Source organism: Cupressus sempervirens, chromosome 5, assembly GCF_028749045.1.
Source record: "Cupressus sempervirens isolate cs-2001-9-10 chromosome 5, ASM2874904v1, whole genome shotgun sequence".
NCBI lineage: Eukaryota > Viridiplantae > Streptophyta > Pinopsida > Cupressales > Cupressaceae > Cupressus > Cupressus sempervirens.
In genome coordinates, this window is record NC_143122.1 from 320,858,228 (window position 1) to 320,870,396 (window position 12,169).

Consider the following 12,169-nt stretch of genomic DNA (forward strand, 5'->3'; position numbering starts at 1 on the left):
CCAAAATTTTCGACAGAAATTCCTAAAATATTGGGTGATTAAAATACCCTTTTCCTCACTCTAAAATATACTCCAAAACCAACTACACTTGTTTTGTAAAATATCACTCAAAACTGGCTATTTCAGTCTGCCAACTAGGCCTAGTTTGAGGCCATTTACAAAGAAACTCACAATCCCTTGACTTTTGGAACTCCCATGACCCAAAAAAGTCTTAAGACACGACTCAAATGCAAGGATTCTTCTATTTTTTTGGTCTCATGATCAACTTTACAATGGTTTTTACAAAACCCTCCTTTCTAGCCCCTTTACCCTAGGGCTTTCTAGAACTCTTACTTTGCAACGTCTCTAGAACCCAAAAATGGTTCAAACACCTTTACTTTGGTTATATTAGATGACTTCAAACATAAAATTCATCTCTTGTTTGGAGAAAACACTAAATCCACCTTGGGAGCAATCACATACCCCTTTTTATGCACTCAAATTTTAGGGAAAACTATGCAAATACTTCTTAAATGGTTTCAACACTCGACTTTTCAGATGGAAATGGTTATTATAGACTCAAAACAACAAGAAAAATCCCAAACTTGAGGTTTCTCAACACTCAACAATCAAATTTCAAAACTATTACCAGCACTTACTACTAGGACAATTTCTAGTTTTAATCGTCAAACTCCCAAACCATACAAAGGACCCCCAGTTGTTTTTGCATTTTTAAACACTCTTTTTGGAGACCTACAATAATCTCTCTCACTTTTTGGAGATCACACTCCGTTTTCATTTTACGATGCCATCTCGGGTGATGCTAAAACTTGCAATGTCGGCTAGTACAAAGTTGTCAACTGCCAAATCTCTCTCACCTTTCCTCGTGGGATCAAACTGTCTGCTCCGTTAGCTTCATGTGGTCGGGTAAACCCTATCCCCAACCTTTTTCTATCCCCTTCAATGTTCGAACGTTCTCAGGCACGCCAATCCAGAATGTCCCCAAGGGTCACTAAATGCCATAGGGCTGTGATCTTTGATGGGGTATATCTCGGAGCTCGTGCGAGGTATGGATGCGATTCTAGTTCCTACAGGACCGTGTTGTAGAGACCTACAATAACCTCTCTCACTTTTTGGAGATCACACTCCATTTTTGTTTTACAATGCCATCTCGGGTGATGCTGAAACTTGCAGTGTGGGCCAGTACAAAGTTGCCAACTGCCAAATCTCTCTCACCTTTCATCGTGGGATTGAACTGTCTGCTCTGTTAGCTCTAGGTGGCCAATTAAACCCTATCCCCAACCTCTTCCTATCCCCTTCAGTGCTCGAACGTTCCCAGGCATGCCAATCCGGAATGTCCCCAAGGGTCACTAAATGCCATAGGGTTGCGATCTTTGACGGGACATATCTCGAAGCTCATGCGAGGTATGGATGCGATTCCAGTTCCTATAGGACCATGTTGTGGAGACCTACAATATCCTCTCTCACTTTTTGGAGATCACATTCTATTTTCATTTTACAACGCCATCTTGGGTGATGTTGAAACTTGTAGTGTTGGCCAGTACAAAGTTGCCAACTGCCAAATCTCTCTCATCTTTCATCGTGGGATCAAACTGTCTGCTCCATTAGCTCTAGGTGGTCGGGTAAACCCTATCCCCAACCTTTTATTGTCCCCTTCAGTGCTCGAACATTCTCAGGCATGCTGAACCAGAATGTCCCTAAGGGTCACTAAATGCCACAGGGCTGCAATCTTTGACGGGGTATATCTCGGAGCTCGTGCGAGATATGGATGAGATTCAAATTCCTACAGGACTGTGTTGTAGAGACCTACAATAACCTCTCTCACTTTTTGGAGATCACACTCCATTTTCATTTTACAACGCCATCTCCGGTGATGTTGAAACTTGCAATGTCGGCTAGTACAAAGTTGCCAACTGCCAAATCTCTCTCACCTTTCCTCGTGGGATCAAATTGTCTGCTCTGTTAGCTCTGCATGGTCAGGTAAACCCTATCCCCAACCTCGTCCTATCCCCTTCAGTGCTCGAACGTTCTCAGGAATGCCAATCCAGAATGTCCCCAAGGGTCACTAAATGCCATAGGGCTGCAATCTTTGATGGGGTATATCTCAGAGATCGTGCAAGGTATGGATGCGATTCCAATTCCTACAGGACCATGTTGCAGAGACCTACAATAACCTCTCTCACTTTTTGGAGGTCACATTTAGTTTTCATTTTACAATGCCATCTCGGGTGATGCTGAAACTTGTAGTGTTAGCCAGTACAAAGTTGCCAACTGCCAAATCTCTCTCATCTTTTGTCATGGGATCAAACTATCTGCTCCATTAGCTCCAGGTGGCCGGGTAAATCTTATCCCCAACCTTGTCTTGTCCCCTTCAGTGCTCAAACGTTCTCAGGCACGCTGAACCAGAATGTCCCTAAGGGTCACTAAATGCCACAAGGCTGCGATCTTTGACGGGGCATATCTCAGAGCTCGTGTGAGATATGGATGAGATTCCAATTCCTACAGGACTGTGTTGCAGAGACCTACAATAACCTCTCTCTCTTTTTGGAGATCACATTCTGTTTTCATTTTACAACGCCATCTCAGGTGATGCTGAAACTTGTAGTGTTGGCCAGTACAAAGTTGCCAACTGCCAAATCTCTCTCATCTTTTGTCATGGGATCAAACTGTCTGCTCCATTAGCTCTGGGTGGCCGAGTAAACCCTATCCCCAACCTTTTCTTGTCCCCTTCAGTGCTCGAACGTTCTCAGGCACGCCGAACCAGAATGTCCCTAAGGGTCACTAAATGCCACAGGGCTGCAATTTTTGACGGGGCATATCTCAGAGCTCGTGCGAGATATGGATGAGATTCCAATTCCTACAGGATTGTGTTGCAGAGACCTACAATAACCTCTCTCACTTTTTGGAGATCACACTCTATTTTCATTCTACAATGCCATCTCGGGTGATGCTGAAACTTGTAGTGTTGGCCAGTACAAAGTTGCCAACTGTCAAATCTCTCTCATCTTTCGTCATGGGATCAAACTGTCTACTCCATTAGCTCTGGGTGGCCGGGTAAACCCTATCCCCAACCTCTTCCTATCCCCTTCAGTGCTCAAACATTCTCAGGCACCTTGAACCAGAATGTCCCTAAGGGTCACTAAATGCCATAGGGCTGTGATCTTTGATGGGGCATATCTCGAAGCTCGTGCAAGGTATGGATGTGATTCTAGTTCCTATAGGACCATGTTGCAGAGACCTACAATAACCTCTCTCTCTTTTTGGAGATCACATTCCGTTTTCATTTTACAACGCCATCTTGGGTGATGCTGAAACTTGTAGTGTTGGCCAGTACAAAGTTGCCAACTGCCAAATCTCTCTCATCTTTCGTCGTGGGATCAAATGGTCTGCTCCATTAGCTCGGAGTGGCTAGGTAAACCCTATCCCCAACCTTGTCTTGTCCCCTTCAGTGCTCGAACATTCTCAGGCACACCGAACTAGAATGTCCCTAAGGGTCACTAAATACCACAGGGCTGTGATCTTTGACGGGACATATCTCGGAGCTCGTGCGAGATATGGATGAGATTCCAATTCCTACAGGACCGTGTTGCAGAGACCTACAATAACCTCTCTCACTTTTTGGAGATCACATTCCATTTTCATTCTACAATGCCATCTCGGGTGATGCTGAAACTTGTAGTGTTGGCCAGTACAAAGTTGCCAACTGCCAAATCTCTCTCATCTTTCGTCGTGGGATCAAACTGTCTACTCCAATAGCTCCGGGTGGCTGGGTAAACCCTATCCCCAACCTCTTCCTATCCCCTTCAGTGCTCGAACATTCTCAGGCACGCTGAACCAAAATGTCCCTAAGGGTCACTAAATGCCACAGGGCTGCGATCTTTGACGGGGCATATCTATGGGCTATCAATACTTCGACTATACTTTAAGTCAACGATTATCAATATGTGAAAAAATGGAACTCGTTGTATTTTGAAGTACTGAGAAGATGGCCTTGCCCTTCCCCAGGAGTTTCAAAAATGGGAGACATTAGGTAAGAGAGTGAAAATGTTACTATCGCTTCAACGCACATGACGCAATTGGAAATGCAAATTTTGATGGTAATCATTTTGTGATAAGGGAGAGACTAGGGATGATCATTCTTACTATCTCTTTAGTAGTGGAATTTTGTTTTCTCTTGAATTTGGTGGTGGGGGATCAATGGTAAGACTCCTTGGATATTCCTTCTTATGATGTTAGTGACAAGTGTTGCTCTTTGAAAACACTTGTACAATCTTTTTTAAATTATTAGATAAAAGCAGAGAATTGTAAGTATTAAACATGATTAGCCTTTAGTTCCTAGAAGATCTTTATTTCCCCAACAATGCATTTAGAAAGTTAAGTTTTAAGAAGATCATAAATAGAAAAAATTAGAGAAGCGATTTAAACATTTATATTGATTGGAAACATGTGAGTCTTGAGTTTCCTCTACCTTTTAAAGAACATTCCTTAGCTAGTAGACCTAATTCCACATTCCATAAGACTTTCATTGTGCTAAAGATTTAGGAAACCAACTGCTCTAAGATAAAGCTTCCCGGTCAATAATAATCTAGCCTATTGAGGTACATAATACTTCTCAATTAAACTTGTGTTAATTCAGTATTAATTTTGTAATTAACTACGATTTCAGTATCTGTGTACAGGGGGTGACTGAGAAAACTATTTGAGGTCCAATTTGAAAATATATTTGTAAGGATCTCGACCAAGGTTCACAACTTCGATGATTAATACATTCATTCAGGCAAGAACCTCACTACAAAAAAATAATATATAAAAAAGGTAGTGAATAATGTCATGTCTAGACCCAAATCAACCAATGAAAGTCAAATTAGCATAATGTGGAACAACAATATATGCATTGAGTGGGTTGTCATAAAAAAGCTTCATAATAAAATTCATGTCTGGAATTAAAAGAACTTAAAGAACATTTATGCTTGTAACACAAATGGCCATTCAAAACTGAATATGATTACAATATGTGAAATAACATTACAAGAACTTGTAATGCTCTTGTGAACATCGTGTTAATTCTTGTAAGAATCCCTAAGATGCTTGTTATACTCAAAATTTTGTTGAAATTGAATTAATTTTTATCCTGTCGGTTAATTGGCTTAGGGTGATATATGCTTCTTGGATGGAATAATGAGTTCGTGATTAACTCTGTATTAAGATTCATAGCATCTTCTAGTTATTTGCAAAGGAAATTTATAAATTACTTGCTAATGTCATATGGCTTGCTTGAGAAAGATGTTCGTGTTCTTATTGATGGGTACTAATGACTATCCACATTTAGCTCTTCAATATCCTATTTGACAAGCTTTCCATAGACATTTCTTTTCCATACTAAGTATTTTTGAAAACATATTTGAGTAGAAGGACTACAGTAGATACTACATGATGTTTTAACAAATAAAGTAATGGGTTAAAGACTATTATTTCCAAGTTATTATGTCATAGTATTTTAATTGTAATGATCTTAGACTAATGATATTCTTGAAGGTAACTTCGACATGCAACAAGAAAGACAATCTACAACCAAGGCTATATTGTGCCTACAACAAAAGCCATAAATGCTCACAGCCAAAGCCACTAGTGCACATAGCCAAAGCCATGGATGCTTATAGCCAAAGTTACAAGTGTTCGCAGCCAAAGCCATGAGTACATGAAGTCGATGATCACAATTGTTTACAACTATTCACCAGAAACAGCTTCTTTGCAGTTTTTGAGAAATACTAATAAAGCAAAAAAGAACATCTACTAGTTGGTAGACATAATGGCAACTCTCTAGCAATTGAATTTAATTTCATACATGCACATATCTAATTTAATGTCATACACGAACATATCTAATTTAACGTCATACATGAACAAACATATAATATAAAATGATAACCAATAATGTCATATACATTAACAAACACATAATATATTATGATAACCAATAATGTCGTATATGAACAAACATATCATATATTAACCAATAATGTCATACATCAAATATGTCATACATCAAATATAGAATGTCATATGTACATCAAATGTGTATCGAATATGTCTCTCAGATGCCTTTATATATACATGGGGAAGGAAACAAGTCTCTCTCTCTCTCTATATATATATATATATATATGTATGTATCAAATATCTCAACTACATCTTTTCCTTCCCATGAGGGGAAGGAAACAATTCTCTCGACATCCTCTGCCGTCGTGTGGAGGGAGACAGTGGAGATGACGAGGCCCTCCTGACACACTCACTTGACCTCTTGTTGAGGCTCTTCTCTAGGTCCAACTGATACAAAGAAAGTAGATATGAATCAATATTTATTATACGTTGAAATCAAATATATGTACTCACAAAATCAATTATTTTCTTACCGCCAACAAATAGTCACTCTGTAAGTCCACCTCAAATGCTCGTGGATGATCAGGCATGACAAGACCCTACAACAATTCAATAAATATAATCACTTATAAATAACATTAGAAATTTTGAGATTAACTATTATAAACAACAACTAAAACGAAGAAAATTCTTTCATACCTCTGTCAGTGGCTATGAGCTAGCCACAGTTGCGGCCACTCCACTATCAACAGACTGTCGCAGATGAGGAGGTGTGTCTGACATCATGAGCTGCATGTCATACAATACATGTTATATCTAACATGAAACATGGAATAAATATAATCAAATGAATTAAATTAACATGAAACAACTGTACCTGTGTGAAGCTCGTATGATGTCTCTGCTCTGCGTCTGTGGTAAAGGTTGAGGGTCCTATGGAGAACTGATGCACATGCATTTTTTTTTGGTCAATCCTTAATATGATTACGTAATACATATATGTATTAATTAAAATGATTAAATTGATACATACCTCAGGACTCGTCGAAGGGACAAAAAATGGGCCTGGAGGATTGCTGCTAGGCCCAGGAACACTTTGACCCTAAATTTTGAACAATGTCAATAAATCCTAATTAATTAATCATTCACTATACGTATGAAATGTGATCAAATTAGTAATTTACCTGTGTGTCAATGCCAAATGTCTTGTTCAGGAACTGATCGGTGACAAGCCCATCATCTGCACCATCTCTTACATGAGTGCCAAATGTGCATAGGGATCCACATGAAGTGCACATGTGACCACGATGTATAGAAGGATCCCCCTCAACTAATGGGCTTGTGGAATGGATGAGGGTCTGCGTCAAAGCATTAATGGTCCCTAGAGTGCTGGCCTCTACATGTTCCTTCACAACTGAAGGAATAATCACATGCTCACGCTGTGGATGGACCACGGGTGCCCTAACTACATTAGGGTCATGACGTGCTCCGAGCCTCTCAAATGATGACCCCCCACCTCTACCCTGGGAGTCTAACATATCAAAATAATTGGGGATCTCCCCAAGGACAAAATCACAATATAATTTCTTCAAAAAATACATGGGGACCTCGTGATTGTTGCAAGGAGGGGCATCAAAAACCATCCACCATCTATCTCAAAAATTATTTCTAATAGCATCATGTATGCACCAATGGATGGGGAATCATTTAGTACCCTCTCTAACAGTATTTTGCTCACCGGGTTTTCTAAATAATGCACATATACTACCTTTTGGTATTTCATTTTTTCTAACATCTTCATATGACAATTTATTTGCATAAAATCTTTTTTGTTCATCCCTCTTAGCCCGCCAAATATCTAACTGACCACTAACTGAGGCTATCTGAGTGTTAATGGATTCAAGGGATGATTCCAATTGAGCCCTCATTGGATTGGTTTGTCCGAATTCTTTCAACCGAGCAATGATTCCTTCTAATTGAGTTTTGCCTCTCTCTATTTCATTTCTTATATTTTCTTGTGTGCCTGGTGGAGGTCTTGCAATCGGTTCGGGTTGTGGAATTTGTTCTTCTTCTTGAGGAGGGTTTTGGTTTTGGGGTTCTTGAGGGTTTTGATGTTCTTGTGGATTTTCTGGTTGATTATGAACATTTCTTGATAAAAAATCAATTGAAATTCAAATAAATAAACAAATCTAAATGAAATTTGTAAAAACCCTACAAAAGAATATAAAAAACTTACAAAACAATATGAAAAATATATCAAACAATGCAAAGTTAGGTTTATATCACTTACGACGTCGTCGTGGGTGTGCTTGTGGTCTTGGATTTCATCGACAAGGAGGCATTTTGGCAAATGGTGGTGCAAATGTTGAGTCTTCAACTCGCGTACGCGCTGCTCGCTGTAGGAGTAGAAGAAAATGCTGATGAAAATGATGGGTTGTGGGTTTGCATCCCATCATATATACTTTTTTTTTTTTTTTAAAGCGCGTACGCGCTATAACGCGCACGCGCTATGGCTTAGGTTGCCGAAGCCATAGCGCATGCGCGCTATAGCGCATATGCACTATTTAAAATAGGAAAAAAAAATTTCCTTGTCACCTTTTTGGCACCACAACTCAGTGCATATGCCCTAATAGCTATGATTATCAAAGTGATGCACAAAAATTAAAACTCTTTCCAGCTACTTTGAAAGATGCTCCATTATGATGGTTTATGAGTCTTAGGGACATTAGGACATGGAACCAAATGAAAGATGCTTTTCTATCAAAGTATCAGGAGTATTATAAGACCAAGGAAGTATGGGATGAAATCTTTCGCATGAATCAACGAGAAGAAGAGTTAGTTGAAGATTTCTTGGAACGTTTTGCCTTTAGCTTACAATGCTTATGACGTCCTGATTTAAATTTAGAAACCATCAAGATGCTTTTCCTAAGAGGAATTCATGATGAAACCATGGATGCCTTAAATTTGATTGGAAAAGGTGATATTTCTAAAATTTCCTTTGAAGATATTTGCGATATATGCAAGAATTATTCACGGTCTCATCGATCTATTCGTAGGAATTCAAGTAAGTTTTCTAGTATGGGTAATGCATCAGGTATTTCCAAGCGTGAAATTGGTAATTTACTTGAAGATCTTAAAACTGACTTATTGAACCATATGGGCAAACAAATTGACACATTGTATTCTCGTAGGAAACACGAGGAAGCTGAAAAGGCCTTGGCAGTATATTGTCCAACTTGTCGTAAGAAGCATGGACAAGAGGATTGCCCTTATAATTGGACTCATGTAGCATCACTTGAGGAAGCTAGTAAGACTTCAATGCTACGACCTCTTCCTGAAGGGATGATTCCTATGGAATATACTGAAGAACTAGTTTATTAAATGGCTCCACGACGCCAGTTTTTACCTAAAGGGTTCTCCAATGAATTTTTTTTTGGACCACCTCAGCAATTCTCTAACCAAGGCCCATGGTATGGAGGTTATCAACAACCCCAACTTTATCAGCAATGGCCCCAAAGCTTTCGGCCTAGTACACAACCATGGCATCAAACATGGAGGCTGCAACCTTCATATCCAACTCCTCCATCATCATATCAACCTTATATGCAATCCTGTTTTCCACAACAGTCTTTTCCTCTACCACCATTAATAAGCCCCTACCAACAACCTCAACAATTCCTTCCTCCCATACCTTTATCTTCTTCGAACCCACCTTCAAATCCACCACAACCACCTAAACCCACATCCATGCCAACTCAACCAAATCTGAATCCCAATAATAAACTTCCTTAACCAATCTATCATAGTGAAGTGACTAATCTACCCACCTATCCTATTAACTCGGTTGAGTTGGATGGTGTATACCTTAAATCTGGGAAAGCTCTTAAAGGACCTACTATCACTAAGGTCCCAGATGAACCTGAAGAGGAGCCAAAAAAAGAACCACCTTTTCCTGATCGATTCATTCATAAGCTAGAGCCTAAAGAGCTGGCACATCATGAGTTTGATATTTTAAATGAATTACGCAATGTTAACATCAAACTTCCTCTTTTGCAAGCTCTTAAGGATGTACCAATATACAACAAGACAATACGAGAATTATGTACCAGGCGTCAGAAAAAGAAGGATCCAAAAACTGTTCAATTTATTGGACAACTTGCAGAATCAATGTTGGGGAATATCAGTATTCCAAAATATGTAGATCCTGGTAGTCCTATCATCTAGGTAAGTATCGGTACAATTGTTATTCCTAATACACTAGTGGATTTAGGTGCTGCCATAATGTAATGACAAATGAAACAAAAATAAAATTATCCTTAGAGGAACTTAGACCTACTCCTATAGTGCTTCAAATGGCTGATTGCTCCTTAGTCAGACTAGAAGGGGTTATAGAAGATGTTATTCTTTCCATTGATAGTTGGGATTATCCAACCGATTTCATGATCCTTAAGCCTAAAGCTAAGTTGGGGGGATATCCTCTCATTCTTGGAAGACCTTGGCTAGCAGCAACCAATGCCCACATTAATTGTCGATTAGGTAACATGATTATTTCTAATGGTGAACAAATAAAAGAGTTAACCTTATATCCTCGTGCTCAACCATTTTTAGATACCAAGGATCCAACCTGGGTCGGCAGTGATTCAGATGACTATGTTCCAGTCCTCACCATTGGGCAAGAACAGTATTTTGAAGATCCAACTGATGAGGCCATTTTAGTAAATTTTCTTCAGAATAGGTATGAGTCTAATGATATCCTAGAAACTATGGTTTTTCCTTCTCATGTGACTGTTGACTGTCCTTTTGGGAATTTTCCTTTAGTTGGAAATCCTCGATCCATTCAGCACTTCCTCACATTACATCAACTTTTACCACATCAATGTTTATATAGTCCATTATTATCTTTAGAAAAACCAGAAACATCATCAAGACCTACCTCATTGGGCATACCCTTAATATTAATCCACAATTAACACCAGCTCAGGTTAAGGATCTCATAAGTATGCTTAAAGAACATAAAGATGCTTTTGCATGGGAATATCAAGACATGCATGGTATTCATCTTGACACTTGTACCCATCATATTTATATTGAGGAGGGAAGTCACCCAGTCCGACAACCGCAACGCCGACTCAATCCTGCCTTGCGTGATATTTTCAAAGAGGAACTCCAAAAACTTTTGAATCTTGGATTTATTTATCCAATTTTGGATAGCAAGTGGGTATCTCCCTTGGTTGTCGTTCTAAAGAAAAATGGTAAGTGGCATATTTGTGTTGATTATCGAGCTTTAAATAAGGCTACTAAGAAAGATCATTTTCCATTACCTTTTATTGATCAAGTCTTGGATACTCTTGCAGGGAAGCAATTCTTCTCCTTTTTGGATGGATTTAGTGGTTATAATCAGATCCGCATTGCCCCAAAAGATCAGGACAAAACTACTTTTACTTGTCCATGGGGAACCTTTGCATACAATGTTCTTCCTTTAGGGTTATGTAACGCTCCTGCGACATTTCAACGTGCAGTATTAAGTATCTTTGCCGATCTAGTTAATGATTGTGTAGAAGTCTATATGGATGACTTTACTATTCATGGAAATACCTTTGAAGAAGCCAAAGATAACTTAGAGAAAGTTCTTAAGTGATGTATTGATACTAAAAGTCATGAGAAATGTCATATATTGATGACAGAAGGAATTGTCTTAGGTCATTTAATCTCATCAAAAGGTATAGAGGTTGATCCCAAAAAGATCCAAATAATTCAAGATCTCCCCACACCTTCGACACAAAAAGATGTTCGGAGTTTCCTATGTCTTGCCAGATACTATAAGAGATTCATTCAGAACTTTAGTAAAATTGCTTCTCCTTTGTTTTCCTTGTTAGCTAAAGGTGTTGTTTTCACTTGGACCCCCGAATGTCAAGAGGCCTTTGAAATCATTAAGAACAAGTTAGTAACTACTCCTATTCTTAGAGGTCCTAACTGGGGATTACCATTCCATATCCACACTGATGCTTTTGATTTCTCAATGGGAGCAGTACTTGGATAAAAGGAAGACAATCTCTTCTATTCAATCTATTACATTAGCAATAATTTCACTAGTGCTAAGGTAAACTATACGGTAACTGAAAAAGAATTTTTAGCTGTTGTTTATGCTATTAATAAATTTTGGCACTATATTACTAGTTATAAGGTGTTTGTTCATACTGATCATTCAACAATTCAATTTTTGATAAATAAACCTGTGGTAACTAGTAGGGTTATTAGATGGTTGCTTTTATTACAAGAATTTGATGTC